Here is a 15,569-nt window from a genome sequence, read left to right as displayed (position 1 = left end):
ATTTATTGTTTTTAAGAACATCAGCCATGGCAGGACTGCCGCAGCCTCCCAAGCACAGTCTGATGGTCACAAGTTTAAAAGTCTTTGGTCTAAGACATTTTATTTTCTTGAAGCAAACAGAGCAACCACCTGGAAAACTTTTACCACCAAACAGCTAATTAACTGCTTCATTAGCTGTTTGTTATTGTTGTGTTACCAAACTAGAAACTATGCAAAAGCACCTTCCAGTCACCTTACAAATTTACAAGCATATTCAGAGTTCTATATGAATACAAAAACATTATTCGGATTACACAACCCAGCAATTTACAGTAATTAATCCCTCTTTCTTGTTTGGGTGTAGTTTTATTTTAGTTGCTGTGAAATATATTATTTTTGAATAGGCAAAGTAACAATGACTGCAACCTATACACCACCTGCTTGAAAAAGTTTTTCTTGTGTTCACATCCTGTCACTCCTTCTACTGCTTGTGCTTTTATCAACGAGAGGTCCATGAACAGACAGCAGTTCTCTGTTAGGTACTGTAGTGGTGATAGGCAGAACACAAGTTTTCCTCTACAGCTAGTGGCTTTTGGTTTCTCTTAAATAGTAATGCAGATAGTCCCCAGTAATCCTCTGTTTGGAGAGTTACCAATTTGCTTGAGTCACTTTCAAGGCATAGTAGTAAATTTCAATATGGAAAGAGTTTCAAATCCCATTAGACAAGACCCATTAAAGCCTCCCTCCTGTTTTGGTATATTTACTCTGCCATTTACTTATGCTCTACATTCATATAGTCTTGATAATTTCTGTGGCAGTCTTATCTGTTCATTTTTATGAGGGCAAGTAAGTTTTATTAATGGCATCTTTGAGATAGACAGTATTTAAAAATGTAACAGCCTTAAAATGGTTCATGAATACATTCCCTTAATCATTCTAAAGTGCATAATATACTATTAAGGAAAAATCCATATTTTAAGCTTTTGACACAAACATTACAATTTTATTCTGCTGCCAATTTCACACTTGCATAATTTTCCATATGAGAATGTTTCTATCCCATCTGCCGGTTCCTTAAGGCAACATCCTGAATGAATTTCATTCAAATGCTTAAAAAATACAAAGGTATTTCTGCATTATTTTATCAACACTTGATGAAAATCCTGTTTTAGTTTTAGGAAACTAAAACTAAGTTAAATGCAGAGCAGCAATTACATTGTCTCACTACAGTTTTCATTAAGTTTATAATCTACAGAATGTTCTGAATATTTCCAGTTTGAGGATATATTAAAATTACCTTTCAATCTATTAATCAGAAAGCATGTTTTAAGCCAAAAAAAAAAACATCTGAAGTTTGGAACAGCCAATGAAGTAAATGACAATGTTCTTTATTTTGTCACAAAGCAAGAAGCAGCCTGGGACTGGGAGCAAGTTAATTGCAGAGCACATTTGTGCAATTATACACTTGTGCAAGTACCAAATTCACTGACATACAGGACAAGTCTAGAATTGCCAATTAACCTATCATGTGGTATCTGAGATGTGGATGGATACTTAGTATGTGAGATATGGATGGATACTTAGTACATCTAGATATCCTGGAGTATCCAGAGGAAAACCGAACACGTTCAAAACTAATGTAATAACGAATAAGTGTTGGATTTGATCTCAAGATGCTATATCCATTATCTAGTTGCACTCTCCACTGTATTTGTCTGCAGTCTGTCATGAAAGTAACATGACCTTAAAAACAACCTTAACACTCGCGAGCATTCCAGAGTTAACCACATATTGCTGCACCAACAAATTACTAGTAGGATATGAAATATGAAAAAATGATGTTACAGACCTCCTGCATACACATAAATCTGCATCCAGTCTTGACTGCTTTAAAAGACTGATGAAAAGTTGGGTTGTAAACAATATTGTGTTTTAGGAAGTGGTGACAACTTGATAGAGGCTCATAATAAAGAAAAAAAAAACATAAATGGAAACCTAGTTTAACCACAAACCTCTTTTCTCTTAAAGGCACACATTACTAGGATTTACTAGGTTTTAGCTTGCAGATGTATCACAGTTTTCTCATAAAATCCATTGCCAGTGCTTAAGGTTACACTCCATATAACAGCATTATTGTGTAGAACCCCAACTTTTGATAGTCAAATGTAGATCTTGCGGTAAGTAAACCTCCCCTCATTCCATCCCACTTTTTATGAAGGTGGTTTGAGATAGAGTTCCTTCCACCATGTTTCATGCACTTTTACCTCTCACCATCACCTGGGTCTTCCTCGCATATATAATTTAGGCCTTTTGCTTACATACTAGCTTTCTGTGTCAGTTTTCTGCCTCAGTTGTTACTTATTAGTGCAAAATTGTTGCAAGCTTTTTATAGCCCCACTTGTTCCCAGTGTTATCCTGTATTTCAGAAAGTCATTTGTCATTGATAACTAATTAAGTATTAAAACATTACTTTTTTGTAATTTTCATTATTTTAGAAAAAAAATGACTATATACAGAAATTAGAATATCATACAGATAAGTGTTAGTAGCGCTGCTAGAATTATAACTGAGTAGTTCCTTGTGAAAATAGTAAGCTATCTGACATGGTGTAGTTTATACAGTGATCCCTCGCTATATCGCGCTTCGCCTTTCGCGGCTTCACTCTATCGCGGATTTTATATGTAAGCATATTTAAATATATATCGCGGATTTTTTGCTGGTTCGCGAATTTCTGAGGACAATGGGTCTTTTAATTTCTGGTACATGCTTCCTCAGTTGGTTTGCCCAGTTGATTTCATACAAGGGACGCTATTGGCAGATGGCTGAGAAGCTACCCAACTTACTTTTCTTTCTCTCTCTCTTGCGCTGACTATCTGTGATCCTGACATAGGGGGTGTGAGCAGGGGGGCTGTTTGCACACCTAGACGATACGGACGCTCGTCTAAAAATGCTGAAAGATTATCTTCACGTTGCTACCTTCTGTGTGCAGCTTTTAAGTATGCTGCACGGTGCTTCGCATACTTAAAAGCTCAAAGGGCACGTATTGATTTTTGACTTTGTTTCTCTCTCTCTCTCTCTCTCTCTCTGTGCTCCTGACGGAGGGGGTGTGAGCTGCCGCCTTCAACAGCTTTGTACCGGCGGTGCTTCGCATACTTAAAAACAAACGGCCCTATTGATTTGTTTGCTTTCCTCTCTGTTTCCTTTGAAGAGGAAGATATGTTTGCATTCTTTTAATTGTGAGACAGAACTGTCATCTCTGTCTTGTCATGGAGCACAGTTTAAACCTTTGAAAAAGAGACAAAAGTTTGTTGGCAGTGTTTGAATAACGTTCCTGTCTCTCTACAACCTCCTGTGTTTCTGCGCAAATCTGTGACCCAAGCATGACAATATAAAAATAACCATATAAACATATGGTTTCTACTTCGTGGATTTTCTTATTTCGCGGGTGGCTCTGGAACGCAACCCTCGTGATGGAGGAGGGATTACTGTACATATGTTAATTTTTCCCCAGAATATACTGAGTGGTCTGTACTTTGTAGGAAAAACATACTACTTTCATATTTGTTAAAATGAATCATGATCCTTGTTGAATCTATTGCTCATGACCCTTTTGTATGCTTTTTTCCTCATCATTATCCTCATCATTGTAATTTTAATTACATTACCTTTCAGGCCATGTTGTTAACCTTTTCGGAACACATTGCATTCATTTGTAACTATTCTTTCAAATATCACCCAATATTGTCTTGTTTATTTAAGATACAAAGCACTTTGAGAGAAACTCCTCTTAATTGCCAGTATCACTGTCCAGTTTTCAGAGGCAACTCTGTTGCTCAGTGAAGCAGTGTAAGTATATTAAAATAATATGGGTTTTGGCATGGTTTGGCCATTATTGATTTAGGGAGTGAAATATTTTTTTCTGTCCAGAATGTTCAGTTATTTTAAGGCATCACCACTACCCACTGTGCTACCATGAGGCCTTCAGAGAGCCTTTTACGTAATATGTGATCCTATATTATTTTAAAATCATATTGTCCAAACTGTTTAAGAAGTTAATCACATGTACTGTACATCATGTATAACAATTGTGTGAATAAATATACCGTACCCTCCATAATTATTGGTGCCCCTGGTTAAGATCAGTAAAAAACGTTATCACCTTGCATGAGAAATCCAATCTTTTAAGTTAATTTATTTTCTGAAAAAATAATGCCAATTCAAGAAATAATTCAATTCAAGAAACAAACCACGAATATTGGCTATAACATTTTTATAAGGTTGGAAAATACAGAGCAGGGAATCTAAGACCATTTCTCTTTACAGAACCTCTCCAGGTTTTTCAAGATCCTAGATCCTCTCCTGTTCACTCTTCTCTTCAGCTCATCCTACAGATTTTCAATATGAGTTTAGCCTGAGGACTGAGAGAGCCATAACAGGTGCTTGATTTTTGCATTGCTTTAATCATTTGTGTGTTGAATTAGGCAAATGTTTTGAATGATTGTCCTACTGGAAGATCCAGTGATGAACCTGTTTTAGTTTCTTGGCAGAGGCCACCAGATTTAAATTTAAAATCTCCTTGCAGTCCATGATGCCAAGATTCCTATAGTGCTTGGTGTTGAAAACAGCCCACAATATCCCAAAATTTCCACCTTGCTTGACAGTGAAGATCAGATTCTTTTCAGTATAGCCATCCTTCTTTTTATGCCAAATTTGCCTTAAGTGTTTGTTTCCAAAAAGGTCAGCTTTCATTTCGTCTGGCCATAGAACATGTTTCCAATCAAAATTCCAGCAGTGTTTAGCAAACTCCAGGCACTTATGTTTCTGGTTAAATGACAGAAAAAGCTTCTTTCTAGCATGCCTTGCAAATAATCTGTTGGCGTGGAGGTGGCGTCTGATGGTAGTTTTGGAGATTTGATGACTCAATGATGTTGCTTTATTCTGTATTTCTCCTTCAGTGATATTTTGGGATTTGTTTTACCTCTCATACAATTCTGTTCACAGTGTGTGGGGATTAAATAAACGTTGATCCTCTTCCAGGCAATTTGGTAACAATTCCAGTTGATTTCAACTTTTTAATTATTGACCTGACTGTAGGTGTGAGCGTTTTCAGGTGAGTAGCAATTTTTTATTGCCATTCCCTGGCTTATGAAGGTCCACGCCCTTTTCTCTCATTTGAATTGTGTGTTCTCTTATTTATCCCAAGTTGATGAATAAGTTAGTGAATTTGGCCTCTGTGCCTCCTCATATTTATACCCCAAAGGAGCAGGAAGTCATGGATTACTGCTTGAAAGTTTCTGTTCACTCAAATGCTTTAGTTACTTTGTTGATAAGAATTTGTAGGTGTGTCTATAATCGAGGCACATGCTCTTTTGTTATAAGTAATTCTTTCTTGATTAGGTTTTATTTTTTCACGGAATACATTTACTTCAGTTAAATGGTAGATTTCTTTAATTACAAGATTAATGTAATTCAACAGAAGGATTTTTTTTTTGAACAACCCTTTTTACTCCTTTACCAGATGTGCTGATAATCGAAGGGAATTATATTTTACTTGCTAATCCTCAAATAAATAGAATCCATACATAAAAGTAAAAATTAAGGACTTGCTAATATCATTTATGTGCATCTTCTCTGGTGTTATAATAAATGGTTCACATATATATAGTTTTTTGTGTAACATATTACCAAATATTAAAGAGGTCATGGAAAATGAATCATTTATACATGATGTAGCTGAACAAAAGAGCAGTGTTGCTCTTAAACATGTGACTGTGTTTCAGTTGCTGAAAATGCTGAATTGCCTGATGAAATCTTTCAGCTGCAGTAGTGAAGGGAGGGCTCTGATAGTCACCGTACCACGTGTCAAAATCAGCCATATAGTAGACACACTCCACATCTATAAAGTCCCTGTGACACTGGGATTTTCATTTAAGTAGAAGACATCTTTTAGACCTGCACTGCAGTATAGCAGAGGAGATATACTTTAAGAAGACTTCAGATTTGTGTTAAAATCCTCAAGACTTGTGGCATGAAAGCGTAATCAGCAGACATATACAACCAGAAGCAGGAAAAAATGTCTCTTTGCATGGTATCAGATTGTCCTCATGGTCTAGCAGTATCTGCTGGTAGGTAAAAAGATAAGGGCTTTCAGTTTCTCTGGAAAAAAATATCTTGAACCTGGTATGAAAAAATAAAATAGAAACACTGTTCAGTACTTATTCTGTATACTGTATGTACAAATTTTATATAATACTAATTTTCCTCTATTAAAATCTACATAGACTTACGGATTATCTTTAGTTACTTTGTCTTGTGATTGGTATATTGCTTTAAGAGTCACTACTTTGTCATTTTTAATTAACTTACTGAGTGTGCATAATTACTTTCTATATAGCTATTTAATTAGCACAGAGTATTTCTAATACCCTTTTCATATTGTTAATCCTTCTGAGACATTTGAGGTATCATAATAACCATGTGCCTTTGATATAAAATGCAACCTGCTGTTTAAAATACTGATTCTTTGAAATTTATACTGGCTGTCAGATTTTCTAAGCTTACACTCTTTGTCACAAGTATTTTAAATAAATAAGTTATTTTTGAGGGACTGTGTCACTAGACCCTAAAGTGAATTTAATTGCCACAACAATTTGATAGCTGTTATCAATTATTCAGTGCTGACTCGTTGTATTTCCTTGCATTTACCATGACTATTTACCTATGAAGAACTTTGAGAAATTCAGTCTTCTTTTCATCTGTATAGTCCATGTACTTTTTGTCTTGTGAGACAGTCTAAACACAGGGTGATGTTTCAGTTCTTTTTTACAATTGTATCAAGTACATTGGATATCTTATTCTCTGTGAAATCTTAAAAACCAAATGGCTAAGTTGCTGTATGTAGTGACTTTTCATTTAACATTAGGTAGAATATGTTTGCTTGTGAGTTGATATGTTTAGTTTAATTTATTAAATTGTGACACTAGCAAGACACACACCTTTAAGCTCCAGGTTGAAAATTTCCTGTCCACAAAAAAAAAAGTCATTAGTGGAGGATGACATATACTGCAAAGGCTGATTAAATTTACTCCATTAGTAATTTTGTTTCTGTTTGGGTTTTTTTTTTTTTTTTGCTACATTAACCCCTTATACATGAAGTTTTTTTTGCCATTATTGAGCCTAAATTAAATATCCAAAAATAAATGGCTGTTACTCTGCTTATGTAATAATGAAGCTACAAATGGCAGAAGAGTAGCAAGTACGACACAGAGTCTTTTTTTGAATAAAAACTTACCAGTATGAACAAAATGAAACACAAACAGATTAGGCGTTTTAGAAATTTCTCTCCCAAAAATTGATTTTACTTTGGTGCCACAATCTGTATGCAGGATAGCATCTCTGAATGCACAACTTGTCAAACCTTGAAGCAGATGGGCTTCAGCGGCTGGAGACCACACCAGTTGCCACTCCTGTGAGCTAAGAACAGGTAAAGGAGGCTACAATTTGCATGAGTTCATCAAAATTGGTCAATAGTAGATAAGAAAAATGTTGCTTGATCTGATGAATCTCGATTTCTACTGTGACATTTGGATGGTATGATCTGAATTTGGAGTGAAAAGCATGAAATCGTGGATCCATCCTGCCTTGTATCAACAGATCAGGCTGGTGTAATGGTTTGGGGGATATTTCTTGGTACACTTTGGGCCCTTTTAGTACCAACGGAGCATCATTTAAATGCCACAGCTTACCTCAGTAATGTTGCTGACCATGTCCCTCCTTTATCACTGCAGCGAAACCATCTTTTAATGGCAGTTTCCAAGCAGGATAACATGCCATGTCACAAAGCTCAAGTAATCTTGAACGTGACAAAAAGTTCACTGTACTCAAATGGCTTCCACAGTCGCCAGATCTCAATCCAATAGTGCATGCACCTTTGGGATGTGGTGGAACAGGAGATTTGCATCATGGATGTGCAACCAACAAATCTACAGCAACTACATGATGCTATCCATGTCAATATAGACCAAAATCCCAGAGGAATGTTTCTAACAATTTATTGAATCTGCCATGAAGAATTACCGCAGTTCTGTAGGCGAAAGGGTGTCCAACCCAGTACAAGCAATGTGCACCTGATAAATTAGTCAGTGTATAATGCAGTCTGCCAACAGCCATTTTGTTGTATATAATCACATGCTGGGAGACTTTTTCCTCTTTCATGGGAAATGCTAACTCACAACTTCAAATTATCACATAGAAAAAAAATTTTGTTACAGATACTTATGCAGGCCAGAAGTTAAATTTCAAAATACTGAGGCATATTGCATGAAAGTCCTAATTGTTTATGGCTCAAAGCACTTTAAAATCGTAGCTACAATTTTCATTATTTACATAATGTTGTGGCAGCAGTGAAGGAGGAAAATTAGCAAGAGTTGCCCGCCTCTTAATGTTCTATTTGTGAGAGATGCTGTGGTGAATTTGTGTACAGTAATCCCTCCTCCATCGCGGGGGTTGTGTTCCAGAGCCACCCGCGAAATATAAGAAAATCCGCGAAGTAGAAACCATATGTTTATATGGTTATTTTTATATTGTCATGCTTGGGTCACAGATTTGCGCAGAAACACAGGAGGTTGTAGAGAGACAGGAACTTTATTCAAACACTGCAAACAAACATTTGTCTCTTTTTCAAAAGTTTAAACTGTGCTCCATGACAAGACAGAGATGACAGTTCCGTCTCACAATTAAAAGAATGCAAACATATCTTCCTTTTCAAAGGAGTGCGCGTCAGGAGAGAGAGAACAAAGCAAGCAGTCAAAGAAAAAATCAATAGGGCTGTTTAGCTTTTAAGTATGCGAAGCACCGCCAGTACAAAGCTGTTGAAGGCGGCAGCTCACATCCCCTTCGTCAGGAGCAGACAAAGAGAGAGAGAGCCAGAGAAAAATAAAGTCAAAAATCAATACGTGCCCTTTGAGCTTTTAAGTATGCGAAGCACCGTGCAGCATGTCCTTCAGGAAGCAGCTGCACACAGAAAGTAGCAACGTCCCTATCGTCTAGGTGTGCGAACAGCCCCCCTGCTCACACCCCCCTACGTCAGCGCAAGAGAGAGAGAGAAAGTAAGTTGGGTAGCTTCTCAGCCATCTGCCAATAGCGTCCCTTGTATGAAATCAACTGGGCAAACCAACTGAGGAAGCATGTACCAGAAATTAAAAGACCCATTGTCCGCAGAAACCCGCGAAGCAGCGAAAAATCCGCGATATATATTTAAATATGCTTACATATAAAATCCGCGATGGAGTGAAGCCGCGAAAGGCGAAGCGCGATATAGCGAGGGATCACTGTATTGCAGGACAGACATCTTTAGTAATAAGGAGTATGGAAATATGAACTGGCTGAGTTAAAGTAAAAATAGGCTAAAACAGAAGGTTTCATTAATCTATTAAAAGAAAATCAAATATGACTATGCTGGCACCATTTTAATCCTTGATGTTTGTACTGCTTATACTGGGTTATAAAAAAAAGAATGTATGAACACAGTTATTTAAACTTTTTGCTGTAGTCTTTCTCTTTGTAACCTAGGAAACTCTATGTTCTGTGCATAGGAATTCCAGCTCCCTCTGATTACTTGAAGCTGTTTATTTCAGAAATTTTTTTCTGTCTCAGAAAAAGCACTTGTGATGTAAGACATTTGAATAAGTGGATGTTTTAGCTAATGGCTTAAAAAAATATATTTTATATTTGTTTCTATGTAACAACTTAGTTTGACTGTATATCTCTAACAGCTGCATGGAATGCATTGCTAAAATGCAAAGTGCTTTAGGAGGTGCTTAAAATGACAGGACTGTTCAGAGAAAGGAAAAGATAAACTGAGCAGTGTGGTACTTATAACTAAAAGTAAATAATTATAATGCTATTATTCAATTTTAAATGGGACATTCCTTTTTCATGTGAGCAGTACATGTTAGGCTAATTTTATGCACAGTCTCACTAACAAGTTAAACAAGTAAGAAAAAGTACATATGCAGTTAGCATTCAGGTATGTTTGGAGTTTTAGTAAATTGATTTAAAAATTGGATTATTTTAACATTTTTTAGGTGTTTCAGCAAAGAGTCAGTTAAAACATTTTTATTAAACATTTTTGTAACAAGTTGCATTAAAAAAATAACAGCGATAATAAATGCAATTGGATATTCTAGCAGACTTCATTAAATACATACTTTTTAACCGTGCCTTGTAGTTAAAAATGTACCCCTATGAATTGTTGTGGACTCGCATCATGAAGCATCTCGGTTCAGATATTTGTGCTATGGTAATCCGTTGCAAACCTGCAAGATCTGGCTCAAAAATGATCTCCTTGTAACATGTGCTAAAAAAGCAATTCCATTAGCTATCAACACAAGGACCATCTCTAAACATTGCGAGTGGAGTGCTTCCTGGTGATGTCAGCTGATCTCTGTCTGTTTCAGTTCCTATTTTTCTGCATAGCATCACCACTATATCACAATAAGATTGTGGTGACTCCTCTGTCATAGATAGCATATTTCAACTTGATGTTCTATCTTTCGTCATTGTTTGTGGAGGGTCTATGGCTAAATGTAATTCAGATTCCTCAAGTGAAGAAAATGAAAGGAAGTACTTTAGAGAGTATTTACCTTCAAAATTTGAAAACTGCCAGAACCACTATCTCACCACTGGCAAAAACTGTATATGAACCTAGTACAGTCATCTACAGCCTGGTCATGTCTTATTTGAAGTGGTTATGTAAAAGCTGGGAGCAGGAAGGCTTTTTTTTAGTTGGAAATAAATCTGAATGACACCCCTGTACATGAAAACACAAGGACTGGGTTGGAGAAAAATGACAGGAAGTGGTCTGGACTGAGTCAGATTTTTATGTTTTTGGCTCTAAAGCAAAGTGGCCAAAAAGAGTGAATGTCTGAAGGTAGGGGTGGGCGGTATGACCAAAATTTTGTATCACGGTATTTTTCTAAATTATCCCGGTTTCACGGTATTTGACGGTACTTTTTTCCCATGCATGAGTGGATGTTAACCACATTTTCCACTGCAATTACTGCAGTAGACTGGCTAAGAATAACCTATTCCACTGTCATGAGCATTGTACATTGTACAAAAAAACATTTTAATGTGCACAAAAGTGTTAATACAGGTTTGAATGGCCCCATAAAGTGACGGTTTTCAAGGGTGTGGCACTAATGAAGAGAAGGAATCACATTGCATGACAGATGCAGTCAAAATATAGAACCTTTTTATTGAACAAATTTTGCAAACAACTATTTTGACAACATATTTTCAACCATCCCATCATTAAACTGCATAATATTTAAACTAATAAATAATAACAATAAAATAAATAATAGTTCAACTTCCAGTAATAATAACAATAAAATAAATAGTGCAAATTCCAGTAATAATACTATTACTTCAAAGCTTCAAGCCCAGATACATTATACAGTATTCAAGTATTGAGAAAAAAAAAGTGAATGTGTATTCTCACATTTGAACATAATGAACAAGGCACTTATGTAAATCTTAGCCATTACAAATTCTGGGCAAGGAAAACCAGACGGTCAGCAGCATCTGGTTTGAGTACTGCCCTGTGGCACCTGACAATGTTCCCACCAGTACTGAAAGCTCTTTCAGTACGTGTTCAGCACAAGCTACAGGAACATGTTCAGCACCACAATCAGCTGGGGTCAGATCAGCTGATCCCGGTACCTTACTTTCATTTTTGATCTCCATCAGTGTTTCTCAAACTCGGTCCTGGGGACCCCCTGTGGCTGCAGGTTTTTGTTCCAACCAGATTCCTAATCATTGACAACACCTGATAACACTGAGCTCATTTAATTAGCTGTTTTTTTTTTTCTTTTATTCGACATTCAGAAAAGCATGTTTTTTTACATTTATAAGACATTTATAAAATTTCTGCTTTTGCTATAGATTTAAATGCTTAACTTTCTTTTGTTGATTTCATTATACTTTGCCCTTTCTCTGTGCAGTTTTTTCCCCCTTTGTTGTATCTTAATAATGACAACTTAAAACGAGCAGATCAGACACACTGGCAAACAACACACTGAATAATCAAAGGCTGCAACTACTTTAGCGTCACACCCACTAATTAGTAAATAATGGATTAATTAAACAATTAGAACACCTTGAAAAGTAAAATGAAAAGCAAGATGAAAATACTATTAAAAAGAAAAAAAATACATTATTCCTATATAACTGCTTGGTAGGGATGGGAATTGATAAGATTTTCACGATTCCGATTCCATTTTCGATTCTGTTTAACAATTCGATTCTTTATCGATTCTCCTATCGATTCTTATTTTTAAAAAAGGAGAACACACAGGTCGATTAACTTAGAACTTTGTTTTATATCTTATCTTTGAACAAGATAGAAATTTAGGAGTAGCATGACCTTACAAACCCAACAGTGAGATCTTAAGAGATCCACAGCCTACGGCTCCTCGATGGGGTGCCATGGGGTCCCCAGAAAAAAATGTGTAAATGTAAAATAATAATAAAATAAATATTCTTCTGTAGCAATAACAAAGTATAAGATAAATTATTCTGTGGCAATTACACAAGAATGTCCAGTAACATTTACACTCTCCTTTTTAAAATTATATATGAGCTGAGCACTCAAAAATAAAACTACATCAGCCAGCAACAAATACAATCAACTCTAGTCCAATGGAACTGTGCACAGTGCAATTCTGCAACCATCAACTATTTTGACAGCTACATCCATGTTGGCCGCATTATCAACAGTGGCTGCCACAACCTTGTCTTTGATACCATACTCCTCCAAGATCTCATCAGTCTCCTCTGCTACAGCTGTCCCTGTCTGTGCTTGGTACACTGGTTTGGTTTTGAGGACTTTTTCTTGAGCCTGGCCATTCCTGACATAATGCAGCGTTACTGTGAGGTAATGATCTTGACTAAAACTTGAGGTAATGATCTTGACTAAAACTTGCCATCCATCTGCAGTGACGGCTGCCTTCAACACATGTTTCAGCTCAGAAATGGAAACGGATGAAACATCTGGTAAGAGGAGAACACGCAAATTTGACATTCCATTACTTAGCCTACAATTAAACACATTCACTTACCGAAAATCGGGGGCATCTACTGTGGCAAATGGGTGCAAGCCTTTTACCACAAACTTAGTCACTGCTCGGTGACATTCGTCTATCCTGGCCTGTGTCATTTTACTTTTCCCCGCCTCTGTGAAAGGAGAAGCTACCGGTAGACTGCAGCGAGAACTGCCAGCATCTGAGACAGCCAGACTCTGTCTGTCTCTCTCGTCATGGTCATCTAAATACAATGCACAATAATAGCAGGTTTTGCAATAAGGCAAATCGCGCTAACACAATATGCAATGTTAGTTGATTAGTTACCTGCCGTATTAACGGGAGAGGACCTGCAAACGTTACCGCTGCTGCTGGGTTGAGATTCACTAGTCCAGAGCGGATCAAAAACACAACATTCATTTAAGGTTATCGCGTGTTTTGTGTGCAAATGCTTTTGCATATTCGTAGTGTTTCCTCCCTTTGATTAAATATCTACTTTGCAAGTATTGCAAGTTGCCCTGTTGTCATCCTTTCTCGTAAAGTATAACCAAACTTTTGAGCATTTGTGCCGCTTAGGCGCCATGTTTCCTGCTGGGTAAATGACGCTACGCAACGCGGTGACGTCATTCGAGGCGACTGGAATCGATAGGGGAATCGTTTGCAAAAATGGCAAGCAATTCCAAGGAATTGAAACAGTGGGAACCGGTTCTCAACAAGAACCAGTTTTCGATGCCCATCCCTACTGCTTGGTACATTTTAATATTTTTTTTTTTTAGCAAACTTAGTTTTCTAATTAATATATTGTTCCCTAAACACAGAACTTGGGAAATATCAGTTCACTTAATTAGCCCAGGAGTTCAATTAAAAACAGAAGTTGGTTGGAACAAAAACCTGCAGCGACAGGGGGACGTTGAGAACCCCTGATTCTCTATGATCACTTGCATCAAAATCGGAGTCTCAAATGATAGCTAGCTAGACTGAGGCATCTCACAATGTGGGAGTTTCCGACAACGTATCGTAATGCATCGATCGGCCCACAGGAAAGTTTGTTTGCCGCGCCAACTTGAAAATGTATATTTTACACAATTTTATATAAATTATCGTCTCACTTTCAACATCATAACTTCGAAAAATCTAAGTTGAACCATCGTAAGTAGGGGACTGACTACCTGTATTGACTGATAATAGAGATAACAGAAAACTGATTATACACACTTTCATTATACATTTCTTATTATAGCGTCTCAGCCAGGTTGAAGCCTTTTTTTTTTTTTTTTTTTTTGAAGTGACTGTTGAATCCGACTGAGGGAAGGCGGAGTACAGCACAGAGGAATGACAGCGGGGGCATGATAGATGCGGTAAGGGGGGGGGCGACACCCGGGACGGGAGAAGGGGGGAGGGTGGTGAGTTGGAGAAGGAACTGGAAGGTTGTGTGGTGGGGTTACAAAGTCGGCGTTATTATTTCTTGACTGTTCAAATAAATTTTAGTGAGACTTTACTATGTCTGTCTGTTTTTTTTTCTTCTCGAACCTGACGCGGAGGTTGCTACATTATTACTATAGTATGTTTTTACTACCATTACTTAAAATAGTTTATTTTAATAACTATTACATACCTATGGCTGTGTGAAGCCTGTGTCCAAAGCACTGGAGTCTTGTCCAATTGTTAATTTTGACAGCCTTCTTGATGTTGGTTCCACTGTCCATTGTGATGGCCACTTGCCTCTGCTCTGCAAGCCCCCAGGAATTGAGTGCCTGCAGCAAGTAATTCACCAGTGTGGTCATTTGGAAAATAGCTTGTTTGGAGGCAATAACTTTTCAATAGCCAGTCATCATTTATAAAATGAATCGTCAGGCTCAGATATGGCTCCATAGTGCGACTTGACCACACATCTGCTGTAGTTGAATAGTCGGTGACTGTAGCCATCCTCTGCTTGTAATTTCCCCCTGTGTTCTCGGTACAAGTCGGGGATCGCCGTTTGGCTAAAGTACTTGCGACTTGGGATCACATATCTGGGATCCAGTGTCTTGATCATAGCCCTGAATCCGCCTTTCTCCACAGTACTTAACGGAACCATATCTTTGGCTATATGGACTGTAATGGCGTTGGTTATCTCGATCCACCGCTTGCTTTTTTTGTCGTAGGCAGTACTTCTAGCAAACGCGTCTACAAGTGACATCTGACTTGAATGTCCCCTAGGTTTTTCAGTTTTACCTGAGGACGTGGAGGGTGCCATTCTTAGTTCCATGCATTCATGGTACTCCAACGCATGTTTGCGGCTAAGGTGGTGCAGCAAATTGCTCGTGTTGCTGCCTCCGGCGACAACTTTAGCTCGACAGCATTTACAATAAATAGTTGTTTGGTCCACATCTGACTTTTTAAAGCCAAAGTATCTCCAGACAACAGACACGGCTCCTTTCTTCGGCAAAAGTTCTTCTGTGTCATCATATTTAACTTTATCATCTGCTACAGCTTCAGTTTTACAATGTTCACCGTCCATTTTCACTG

General features: G+C 37.4%; 1 protein-coding gene across 1 annotated transcript in view; it reads left to right on the top strand.

The window, feature by feature from the left end:
* Nucleotides 1-15,569, top strand: part of elf2a (E74-like factor 2a (ets domain transcription factor)) — a 136,877-nt gene that overhangs the window by 40,246 nt on the left and 81,062 nt on the right. The window lies entirely within an intron of this gene.

This window comes from Erpetoichthys calabaricus, chromosome 5 (genome assembly GCF_900747795.2).
Source record: "Erpetoichthys calabaricus chromosome 5, fErpCal1.3, whole genome shotgun sequence".
In the NCBI taxonomy this organism is placed as follows: domain Eukaryota; kingdom Metazoa; phylum Chordata; class Cladistia; order Polypteriformes; family Polypteridae; genus Erpetoichthys; species Erpetoichthys calabaricus.
This window is presented reverse-complemented; position numbering and strand designations above follow the sequence as displayed.